We start from the raw sequence: 12,922 nt of genomic DNA on the forward strand, positions 1-12,922 counted from the left end.
TACATTAAGTAATGATTAAAGTAAATGAGGTAACATAGAGGTCTGACACAAAGTAGATGCTTAAAAGAGTTGAATCTACATTTTGTATGAAATCTGTTGCTACTATGTTATTCTCAGTTCTTCAAATAAGAAACCAACACCAAGAAAATATTTGTTTTTTTTTTTTAAGAATCATTACACTTCTTTCTTAAAAATAAAGAGAAGTGTCCACATGTATTTTTAGACTTGGCTGACAGGGTATAGCTAAATTTTTTTTTTTTTTTTTTAGAAGGAATCTCACTTCTTCTCCCAGGCTGGAGTGCAGTGGCATGATCTTGGCTCACTGCAACCTCTGCCTCCCAGGGTCAAGCAATTCTCCTGCCTCAGCCTCTCCAGCAGCTGGGATTACAGGCATGTGCCACCACACTCAGCTAATTTTTGTATTTTTAGTAGAGATGGGTTCCATCCTGTTGGCCAGGCTGGTCTCGATCTCCTGACCTCAGGTAATCCACCCACCTCAGCCTCCCAAAGTGCTGAGATTACAGGCGTGAGCCACCGTGCCCAACCGGTATAGCTAAAGTTAATACTTTAACAATGATATTTACCTGGTTGTTTTCCATTGTTCCACATGGTCTTTTAAATTTCTATTTCTTATTTCATCACCCTATCATGGCTTTAAAGGTTCAGGAAATATTCAGCTAGATTTAAATCAGCTCCCTCTGTCTTTTCCCACAGTGGCTTTTCTGTATCTTCATCACTGTCCCCAAGACAACACTATGCTCTACACCACTCAAAAAAATGGTCATAAATCTGTACTCGATTCTTATGGCTGCTATAACAAGGTAGCTTAAACTGGATGGCTTAAAACAACAGAATTTTATTGTCTCATGGTTCTAGAGGCTGGAAGTCTGAGAACAAGATAGCCACAGGCATGCTCCCTGAGAGACTGTGTGGAATCCTGTCTCACCTCTTCCTAGTTCCTGGTGGTGGCCGTCAATCCTTGGCATTCCTTGGCTTCCAGCTGCATGACTCCAGTCCCTGCCTCTATCATCAAATGGCATTTTCCTCTTTTTATAAGGACATAGGTTGTATTGGATTAGGTCCCACCTTAATGACCTTATGAAGTTACACCTAGACCCTATGTCTAAATTAGGTCACATTCATAGTTACCAGAAGTTTAGACTTTTATCAAATCTTTCTGGGGAACACAATTCAATCCATAACAGCTTCCCACTTCTAGGAGAAAACTGAGCCCAAGTATTAATTGCTTCCAAATGTCTTCATAATATGTTCACAATTATCCATTGTGACCCTAATTCTTATGCACTTCCCTGAGCATCAGGAGGCAGCTCTCTCCTCTTTCCCAGGGCTGCACCTTCCAGCTGACCTCTACGTTCCCTCCCCTCCCTGCTTCTCCAGTTACCCCTCGCTCCATCTCTCTCAGAACTTCACTTCTCTTCCTTTTGAATTCCTTTACTCTAGAATAGATTCAAGTCTTCCCCATCTATTTTTAAAAAAAAAAACCTTTATTTTGAATTTATTTGCTATTTTGAATCTACTTTTGCTATTATTAAGTTGTTCTCCTTCCCTTTGGAATCCAAACTTATAGAAAACTTATGGGACCAAAACATACAGAACTCTCCATTTCTGCATTCTTGCTACACGTCCATTCCACAAGGAATCACTGAGTGAAAAGGCACTGCTTGACCCTGGCACTGGAGCCACAGAGGTGAGTCGGGTGACACAGCTCCTGATTTCAAGAAGAGAAAACAGATATTAGACAATACCTTCACTTCTCAGTAGAAAAGAAGCTCCAGAGCTGTGAGAGTGCATAAGAAGACAAGACTAGACTGGGAAATTGGAGGATACCCTGCAGACGATGTGGCATAAACTAATAGGCAAAGAGTTCCTAAGTATTAACTACACAAAGGGGAAGTGGGGAAAATGTTCCAAGCTAAATGATTAATGGATGGGAAGTCCCTGAAGTAGAAGGAAATGTGTTTTCAAGGAACTGGAAGAGGGCTGGTGTTTCTTTACTGTAGAGACTCAGGGGGAAATGGTACAAAATGATGTTTGTGGGACACCCAGTGAGCCACAATGAGGATTGGTTCTTTACTTTTAGGGTGGTAGGAAAATGGCTTTAAGCAGGGATGGGACCTGATCACACTGCTTTTAAAAGGATCTCTCGGCTGGGCGCAGTGGCTCATGCCTGTAATCCCAACACTTGAGGAGGCCAAGGTTAGTGGATCACTTGAGGTCAGGAGTTTGAGACCAGGCTGACCAACATGGTGAAACCCTGTCTCTACTAAAAATACAAAATTAGCCAGGCGTGGTGTCATGTGCCTGGAATCTCAGCTACGTGGGAAGCTGAGGCAGGAGGATCACTTGAATTCAGGAGGCGAAGGTTGCAGTGAGCCAGGATTGTACCATTGTACTCCGGGCTGGGCGACAAGAATGAAACTCTGTCTGGAGAAAAAAAAAAAGATCTCTCTGGCCATTAAGTAGAGAATAAATTAGGAGAGGGGAGGACAGATGGGAAAGAACAGTTAAGACACTGTTATAGGAGTCCAGCAGAGAGAGTCTATAACTGCATTCTAGGGATAACAGTGGAAATAGAGTCCTGGGCATGTTGAAGACATATTAAGGAGATAGAATCAATGTGACTTAGTAATTGGTTAGCTATCTGGGGTGAAGGATAACCACATGTCCAGCCTGACCCCCAGGTTTCTGGCTTGACAGTTGGATAAATGACAGTGTCATCCCCAAGACAGGAAACACTGATTTCAACGGTAGGGTGTCAGAATCAGAAAAGCGATGAGTTCCAATTAGAATATGTTGACTTGAGGTAGCCATGAGATCAAGTGGAATTGCTAAGCAGGCAATCCTCAACTTTAGCAAAACTGCTTAATCCTGCCAATAACCGGCCATTTGCTGAGTGTAATATTCAGCTCATTTGAACTCTGCAGCATTTGACACTATTAGTCATTCCTTTCTTGAAGCAAGAGCTCTTAATCTTTGATTTCTATTTAAAACAGTGTTCTCTTCCAGTTCTCTTCCTTCTCTGGCTTGTCTTCCTCTGCCTAACCTTAAAAGATCTGACTTTCAAATAGGACCTGAAATGAATAAACCTCAATTCTCCATTCCCAACATCCCTCAAGACATACATATGAGATTCCTCTACTTAGATTTTCCACAGGTAGCTCAGATTCAATAAGCCCAGCCCAAATTAATGTCTACCTCTCCTCTCTCACCAAATTATTTCTTCTCCCAAATATGCTTCCTCATTTTATAGCGTCACAAGACAAACGAGGAGGATGAGGAGTCATCAGGCACTCCCTCACCACCAAAATTCAATCTAATTCTTATATTAAATAATTCTACCCAGGAAAGTCCCTGCCCCACTCCTTCACCACCTGTTCTCTCACTTCTCGCATGGGCTATGGCAATCCTGGTCTAACTGAAGGACTGGTGACCTTTTTCTGTAAAGGGTCAGACAGCAAACATTTTAGGCTTTGAGAGCCATCCTGTTCCTGTGATTATTCAACTACCCGGTTGCAGAGCTAAAGGAGTAATGGACAGGGAATGGGCATGGCTGTAATCCAACAACAAAACTTAATATATAGACATAGAGATTGAATTTCATATAATTTTTACATGGCATGAAATAGTTTTCTTCTTTTTTAATCCCCCCACTTAAAAATGCAAGCACCGTTCTTAGTTCACAGGCTGTACCACAACAGACAGCAGGCAAGGTTTGTCCTTCAGGTCATCGTTTACTAAACCCTGGTCTAATGGCGCTCTCTCCCTCCACATGGCAGCCAGAGAGCAAGTCTGAAGTATGGAACTCACCTTCTAAAAAACCTGACTCCTTCCTTTGTGAATACACTTATGAGACCGAAATACACATCTCTTCCACAAGGTGGCCCCAAACTTATTTTCTAAATTCATTCCGTACTACCTTTCTCCCTGCACACAATGTTCCCAGACTCCAAGCATTCTAAACTGCTGGCTGTTCCCTGAGCGCTCATGCTCTGTGCCTTTTAGTTGGCTCCAAGCTCATTCACATTAGACCCAAGCTAACCTAGTCTGGTGCTTTTGGGTAGCTAATGATAGCCCCAGAAAACATTTGAAGTAGGTGAGAGTTACCTACTACCCCACAACCTGGCTTCTTGGTTATAATTAAAGTAAGTCTCATACCAAATTCTTCCACAACAGACATTAATTAGCAAGCAGACATAAGAGTGAAACAGCATATTTAACTTGAACTTCAGTGCAGTTTGAGATTTTGTCCATAATACCTCACCAGAGGCAAATGAAACAACATTCTGGTAGCAGGATTCAGCTAACTGAATATATTGTGTATACTGAATATACTGTATTTACTCCAATTCTGGCAACCAAGAATCAGAGAATAAGCCCTTACACCCAGAACTGATTGAGGATTACATCTGATATGCCATTCTTAAGAGTAAGAGATAGAGACCTTGCTAAATTTCTATACCTAATCATGTAAGATAGGAGTGTCTCAAAAATATATTCACCAAACTACATACCTTGAACACCACTAATATAACTACTGAAAGCCCATTTCTAATATCTTCAATGGCTAATTAGCGACTAATTAGCTAGCCACTAATTTCACCAATGAAAGTTGATATAACTAGCATGAAACTAATAATATACATGTATTTTCAGCCTATAGTAATGAAGAGAGATTAAAAATAGCTAAAGCTTTTTCTCTATACCCTTAGAGTATAGGCTTGTGACTAAATGGCAGTGTACATGCCCCTTAGGTGTGCATAATCCAAATTAGGGGTCACCAGTTGACCCCTAAAGTATAGGTTTTTTGTTTTTGTTTTTGTTTTGAGATGGAGTCTCACTTTGTCACCCAGGCTAGAGTGCAGTGGCACCATCTCAGCTCACTGCAACCTCCGCCTCCTGGGTTCAAGCAATTCTCCTGCCTCAGCCTCCCAAGTAGCTAGGATTACAGGTGTGCACCACTGTGCCTGGCTAATTTTTGTATTTTTAGTAGAGATGGGGTTTCGCCATGTTTGCCAGGCTGGTCTTGAACTCCTGACCTCAGGTAATCCACCCGCCTCCACCTCCCAAAGTGCTGGGATTACAGGCATGAGCCAGCATGTCAAGCCTATAGTTTTAAATATTATACTCTCCTCTTACATAACATGTGACATTTCCACCACCTGAATGTTCTTCTCCTTCTTCTTTACCTAGAGAAAGTCTATTACCTTTGTGTGTGTGTATGTGTGTGTTTGCATGTGTGTGGATTAGTACATTTTTAAAAATTTTATCATCTTTTAAGACCCAGTTAAAAGTTGCCTATTATTTTAATAAATTCCCTACAACTTCTGTACATTACTTGCAGCCTAAGAGTAATAAACTCTAATAAATAAAGAGTAATGGTTACTCTTTAACCATTTCATAGATAAAGAAACTGAGGCTCAGGAAGTTTAAGTGGTTACCCCAGGTTAGGTGACAGAGCCAGAATTTAAACCCAGGATGGTCATACTAGATCCTATTAGTGAACTTATGGGGAAATGCTGAACAAAACAAAAAAGACCTAATAAGTTCAATTTAAGACCTACCTTAAGAATCCGTGCTATACTTTGTATGACTATTTACCTGAGGATGATTAAACTGGGATAAAATATAAAGAATAATAAACAAAAGCGTCTTACATGCCTACCTCAAAGCTATTCGGTTTTATTCCATAGGTTTGAGATGAAACTCGCAGTATTTTATGTATTTTTAATTAGGTATATACCAAAATTCAGTAAAGCCCTTTCCCTGCAATAATCAAAAGACTCTGGTCTCTTACTACTTAAAATTAATACATTGATGACTTATATTAAGTAGCCTGGCATATATTGGGTACTTGATAAATATTTATTACATAGATGAGCTACATTGGTTTACCATCCATTTTAAAATCTGACTCAAAGCCAGGCTACCAGATGTAGATTCTAGCCAATGCTCAAGGAAATAATGTCTTGATATACATCTTATCATATTACTAGGGTAATGTGAAGATTCCCTCTTAGATACACTTAGTCAACGGTTATTGAACCCTCATAGGCACTGAGAAACAATGTAATTTTCCCACACAAGGCATCTATTTGGAGCATATAACTTATACATTTGGTTATTTAGATTTCTCAGGCACGCCATCCACATTCACTGTAAGATAGAGGTGATCTGAAAAACCTACCATCATCTATTTAGTCATCTGGACAAAGTGAGTCAGGGCAGTTATAAAATGTCAGAATTCCCAGCCAGTATAGTAAAGCACAATCCAAGTTCACTTATGGCAAAAGGATTAGGACATCAGCATTTAAAGTAATTCTCTCCAGCTCATAAATAAGCTCAAGGATATATGCACTTAACAAAAGACTCCAGAGCTCCTTACGCAGTGACCTAATGTAGGGCATGGGATTATCCTTATAAAAGGATCACCAAAGAGGCATGTGATAAATACAAAATTAAAAGCATGAATACAGAAGTGACTGTAGAACTTCTTGGCCCTGCTGATAACAGCAAGGATTTTTTTGTTGGCCTTATGTTCTATGGATGACACTGGTTTTGATTAGGAAGCAATTGAGAACTCAATGCCTCTCACATTTAGTGCCTTAGTGCTTCTCTATCTCTGCTGGGAGAGCAGCAGTAATAAGAAACAGGTTCATGCTCATCATAATGTACCATTTCTGACTCAGAAATGAATACTAACTTGAGATTATGAACAATGCTCTTCTACTGGAAGCCCAACACCGCAGAGGGTCTTTCTAGAACATGTGACAAAAATGACACATTTTGAAGAAGAAGAAAAAAATGTTAGAAACCAAATAATCCTAGAAGCTTGGAAGTGTTTCTTTTTTTATAAAGAACATCATGGGTTTTCCATGTTCTATCTTCAGTAGGATGATGACCAGGGTCATTTTTATAGTTGCCTAAGAAATATATTTTTCCTCTATCACTATATTGAAATAAAAACTTTCTGTAAGTTCACTTTCTGCTATTACCATGTTAATATCACAAACAACATTAGATATAATTCTTGGAATTCTAGAAACTGTCATCTGATTTTTTAACAAATAGGATATTCCAGGCACTATGGAAATTTCTGATACTTGACTCCAAAAGCTCCTTAATAAACAACTTGTTAACTTCAGTGTCAATGTTGAGGGGAAACTGTTGATAAGCTATTAAGGTTAAGTTTTGCAAGGGCTTCCACCTTAAGAGAGAAAAAATAATCAGAATTTCATTGAGAGTAGCCTCTATGCAGAGGTACTACTTAAGTGCCTTATTCAATTACAGTCTCAGTTCATGTGACTTTGGTACAAGCATAGTTGATATAGCACCCCCAGGCTTGTGAAAGTGAATTGAAAACATATGTCCAGATGTTGGGGATATTGTCTTGTACATGATACTTAACTTTTCTATACCTCAGTTTCTTTAACTATAAAAACAGGGGTAATAATAGCACTACAACTTAGAGCTAGTGTGAGAAATAAATTAACTGATCCCTGCAAAGTGCTTGGAAGAGTTCCTGGCACATAATAAATGTGCCACTTTTTAAAACATTTTTTTTCTGACTTTCAAGTGAAGTCCCTCTAATTCTTGAGAGAAACTGCTTTTAAGTTTCTCATTCTCGGAAAACATGCTGAAAACTTCATGTCATTGAAGATATCCTCAAAACCGAAATACGTGAAGTATTAGCCTGTGTTCACACTGCTACAAAGAACTGCCTGAGACTGGGTAATTTATAAAGAAAAGAGGTTTAATTGACTCATAGTTCCCCATGGCTGGGAGGCCTCAGGAAACTTACAATCATGGCAGAAGGCGAACGGGAAGCAAAGACCTTCTTCGTATTGTGGCAGGAAAGAGAGAGCTAGCAAGAACAGGGAAAGCTGTCTCATAAAACTGTCAGATCTCTTGAGAACTCACTCACTATCACGAGAACAGCATGGCAGAAACTGTTCGCATGATCCAGTCACCTCCCACTAGGTCTCTCCCTCAACACCTGGGGATTACAATTCAAGATGAGATTTGGGTTGAGGACACAGCCAAACCATATCATTCCATCCCTGGCCCCTCCCAAATCTCATGTCCTTTATACATTTCAAAACACAATCATGCCTTCCCAACCATCCCCCAAAGTCTTAACTTATTCCAGCATTAACCCAAAAGTTCGAGTCCAAAGTTGCATCTGAGACAAAGCAAGTCCCTCCCACCTAGGAGCCTGTAATATCAAAAGCAAGTTAGTTACTTCTAAGATACAATGGGGTTTGCAGGCGTTGGATAAATGTGCTTATTCCAAATGGGAGAAATTGGCCAAAACAAAGGGGCTACAGCCCCCATGTAAGTCCAAAATCCAGCTGGGCAGTCATTAAATCTTAGAGCTCCAAAGAGCTCTTACTCTCCTTTGACTCCATGTCTCACATCAAGGGCACACTGATGCAAAGGGCTGGCTTCCACAGCCTTGGGCAGCTCCACCCCTGTGGCTTTGAAGGTAACAGCCCCACACCCCTTCCCTGGCCACTTTCACAGCTGGCATGTGTCTGCGGCCTTTCCAGGCACACAGTGCAAGCTGTCAGTGGATCTACCATTCTGGGGTCTGGAAGACAGTGACCCTCTTCTCACAGCTCCATGAGGCAGTGCCCCAGTAGAGACTCTGTGTGGGGGCTCCACCCCACATTTCCCTTTGGCCCTGCCCTAGCAGGGGTTCTCCATGAGGGCCCTGCCCCTGCAGCAGACCTCTGCCGGGACATCCGGGCATTTCCATACATCCTCTGAAATCTAGGTGGAGGTTCCCAAATCTCAGGTCTTCTCTTCTGCACACCCACAGGCACAACACCACATGGAAGCTAACAAGACTTGGGGCTTGCACCCTCTGAAGTAATGGCCTGAGCTGTACGTTGGCCCCTTTTAGCCATGGCTGAGATGCCAGGCACCAAGTCTCAAGACTGCACAAAGCAGCAAGTCCCTGGGCCAAGCCCACAAAAACCATTTTTTCCTCATAGGCCTCCAGGCCTCTGAGGGGCAACCATGGGAGGGGCAACCATGAAGACCTCTGACATGCCCTGGAGATATTTTCCCCATTGTCTTGGAGATTAACATTTGGCTCCTCATTACTTATGCAAATTTCTGCAGCTGGTTTGAATTTCTCCCCCGAAATAGAGTTTTTCTTTTCTACCACATTGTCAAGCTGCAAATTTTCCAAACTTTTATTCTCTGCTTTCCTTTTAAACATAGGTTTCAATTTCAGATCATCTCTCTTAAGTTCAAAGTTCCACAGATCTCTAGAGCAGGGGCAAAATGCCACCAATCTCTCTGCTAAGGTATACAATGAGTGACCTTTGCTCCAGTTCCAAATGAGTCCCTCATCTCCATCTGAGATCACCCCAGCCTGGACTTCATTGTCCATATCACTATCAACATTTTGGTCAAAGCCATTCAACAAGTCTCTAGGAAGTTCCAAACTTTCCTACATCTTCCTGTCTTCTTCTGAGACCTTCAAACTGTTCCAACCTCTGCCTGTTACTCACTTTCAAAGTTGCTTCCACATTTTGGGTATCTTTATAGCAGTACCCCACTCTGTGTGGTACCAATTATTGTATTAATCTGTTTTTACACTGCTATAAAGAACTGCTGGAGCCTGGGTAATTTATAAAAGAAAGAGGTTTAATTGACTCACAGTTCCTCATGGCTGGGGAGGCCTCAAGAAACTTACAATCATGGCGGAAGGCAAAGGGGAAGCAAAGACCTTCTTCCCATGCACAGGAAAGTGAGAGCTAGCAAGAGCAGGATGCATTAGTTCCTTTTCACGCTGCTGATAAAGACATACCCGAGACTGGACAATTTACAAAATAAAGAGGTTAATTTGGACTTATAGGCTGGGGAAGCCTCATAATCATGGCAGAAGGCAACAGGAGCAAGTCCTGTCTTATGTGGATGGCAGCAGGCAAAGAGAGAATGAGGAAGATGCAAAAGCAGAAACCCCTGATAAAACCACCAGATCTCCTGAGTCTTACTCACTACCACAAGAACAGTATGGAGGAAGCCACCCTTGTGGCTGAATTATCTCTCACCGGGTCCCTCCCACAACACGTGAGAATTATGGGAGTACAATTCAAGATGAGATTTGGGTGGGGACACAGAGCCAAACAATATCACAGGGAAAACTGCCTTATAAAACCATCAGATCTCCTGAGAACTCACTCACTATCACAAGAACAGCATGGGGGAAACCTCACCCATGATCCAATCACCTCGCACCGGGTCCCTCCCTCAACAGGTGGGGATTATAGAGATTACAATTCAGGATGAGATTTGGGTAGAGACACAGCCAAACCATGTTACGCAAAAAGATAATGCAATTTTCCAAAATAAAATGATGCATTTATCAGTTTGATGATCCCATTTATGAAATTTAAATCTTTGAAGAATGACTGGAGGTGTTGTAAGAGCTACCCATCAATTATCTCACAAAGTGATTTCTACAGTTCTGTTCTACTTATTTTAAGCAAAGTTGGAGTAGTGATGGACCTTATTAGCCTTGAAATTTGCACACAAAGAGTGCCAATGGCATAGCAGATTTCTGTCTTTCGTTCTCTATTTGGTTTATTTTGGTGAAAAAATGAAAGTTTTTATTCTACCAACCACAGGAGATAGCTGATCAACTTAAAATCTGTAATATGCTACCAAGACAATCATTTATGTTTTTCACATAAGTAACGTGTATTCAGTATAGAAATTTTAAAAATATTTCCCATATCAATGTAAAATATAATTGTCTTAAGCCAAACCACACAGAAAGGTTCACTGTTAATATTTTGATGTGTAAAATTCCAGTCTTCATACCTGCCATGTATATATACATACATACACATGCATGCACACACACACAAAATTGAGATTATACATGGCATACTATTTGATAATGTACTCTCTTCACTTAATCTATCATGAGTCTTTTCCCACTCAGAGTGGGTGTCATAAACAGACAAATCTTCAGAGAAAGTAATAAGTGGTGATCATGTCAAAGAAGTCGTAGGTTGTGGGGACTCTCTCAAGGGACTGGCAGGAATGGTCAGAGGAAGGCAGGACCTTGGGCAGGATGAGCAGAGATAGAAGACAAGATTGCAAGACAGAGTGAGAATCAGACATTGGGAAATAAGACAGGGACCCAATAACTGAAAATGGAACACAAAGTCAAGACTTGGCAAATCAAAACAAAGAACAAATACACAAACAAAAAAAAAAGAGTGCAGTTATTAATTAGACTTGAGACTAGTAACAAGATTGTCCTGATGTTTAGAGTAACAGATGCTCCTGTGGTGGTGAGCAAGCAAGGTCAGACTTACAGATGTGAGGATTTGGGGTTGGATTCCACACTTCAGCATTGAATTGCCTTTGGAGTGGAAGCAGTCATGGCAGCAGCATCTTTTTAACCTCTAGCTTAAAGTTATGGTGGTGAGAACTTGACCTCAAGAGTTTAGTGGTAGCCCCAACTTCCACTCTTCCAGCCTCTCCCAAGAACCTGTAAGTACCTAATCCCTTGTATTAATTTGCTTTCTGGGAAACTTCTAGTTTCCAGTCTGACAAATAAATAACTTGGACCTTGTCACTCCTGTCCTTACAACAGGGAAAAACCTGAACAAACTTAAAATCAATGACCCTGCTTAGATCCATCAGAGAATTGACGTCATAGGACAAACTGCTGTCCCTAAACCTTCAGAGACACACAGTAGAATCAGAAATTCACAGCTTACTAGAAGCTGAAGCCAGTGTAGGAACAGTTAACACTGTAATGGAGGAATTACTAGAGGCTCAGCATACACTAGCTTTAAAAGTTACAAACTTCCAGGGTGTGCAGTCTTAGAGGGGCTCCCACTTTTATAAGTTTTACCTTTAGAAGCCCCAGCAGGCTCTCACTGTGAAGATCGCAGAACAATCCCTTTGTGCTTCCTGCAGGAGGAAGGAAAAGTAATCATTTTGAAATACACCTGGAGATTTAAATTTTCCTTAACAAAGCCTGCCTTTAAGGGAAACTATAGATGGTCCCCAACTTACGATGGTGTGACTTACAATTTTTTAACTTTGTGATCGTGTAAAACTATTGCAATTTCTACACAACATATAGTATTCAACAAATTATATGAAATATTCAATACTTTAATATAAAATAGACCTTGTGTTGGATGCTTTTGCCCAACTATAGGCGAATGTAAGCATTTTAAGCACACTTAAGATAGACAAGGCTAAGCTATGCTGTTCAGTAGGTTAGGTATATTAATTGCATTTTCAACTTATGATATTTTCAACCTGCAATGGACTAGAGTTTTACCAAAGCCAAATTGATCTTGGGGAAAGGAAATACCCAACTCCAGCCTCCTGTGCCTTTCCTGTCTCATCTAAGGCAGGGGAGCAGAAACTGAGAAGTAAGTGAGAAGGTCATGGCCCAGGGACACAGCACACTAAGAAGCAGACCTAATGATAGGACGATAGAATGTTTTCCCTCTCTCTTTACCTCACCAATATCAATAAGGCTCCTCTATAAAAGCAGGGGATTACAACTGAGAGAACTGCAAGCCTCACACGTTATTTCAGGAGTCTATAGGAAAATGTAAATATGAGAAGAGAAACAAAAACAAGAACACTAATGAAAATATTACCCTCTAACACTTGTAGCTACAGCAAACGGTAAATCCAGCCCAATTTCTGGGCAAATCAACATAATACCTCATACTAAAGGCATATTTACCTCCATTCATTTTACCTGTTACATCATGTCCAACATTCAGGAAAAATTACAAGGCATGCTAAACGGCAAAAAATACAGTCTATAGAGCCAAAACAAGCATCAGAACTAGACTCAGATATGGCAGACATTTTGGAATTATGAGACCAGAATTTAAATAAACTATGA

At 40.7% G+C, this 12,922-nt stretch overlaps 1 long non-coding RNA gene across 1 annotated transcript in view; it reads right to left on the reverse strand.

The window, feature by feature from the left end:
- LOC107974438 (uncharacterized) overlaps nucleotides 1-11,583 on the reverse strand; it is a 59,300-nt gene extending 47,717 nt beyond the window's left edge. The window contains exon 1 of the long non-coding RNA XR_001717224.3: nucleotides 11,358-11,583. This is a non-coding gene — a long non-coding RNA (uncharacterized LOC107974438). The remainder of the gene's footprint in view (nucleotides 1-11,357) is intronic.
- Between the last annotated feature and the right edge of the window lie 1,339 nt (nucleotides 11,584-12,922).

Source organism: Pan troglodytes, chromosome 3, assembly GCF_028858775.2.
Source record: "Pan troglodytes isolate AG18354 chromosome 3, NHGRI_mPanTro3-v2.0_pri, whole genome shotgun sequence".
Classification (NCBI taxonomy): Eukaryota; Metazoa; Chordata; class Mammalia; order Primates; family Hominidae; genus Pan; species Pan troglodytes.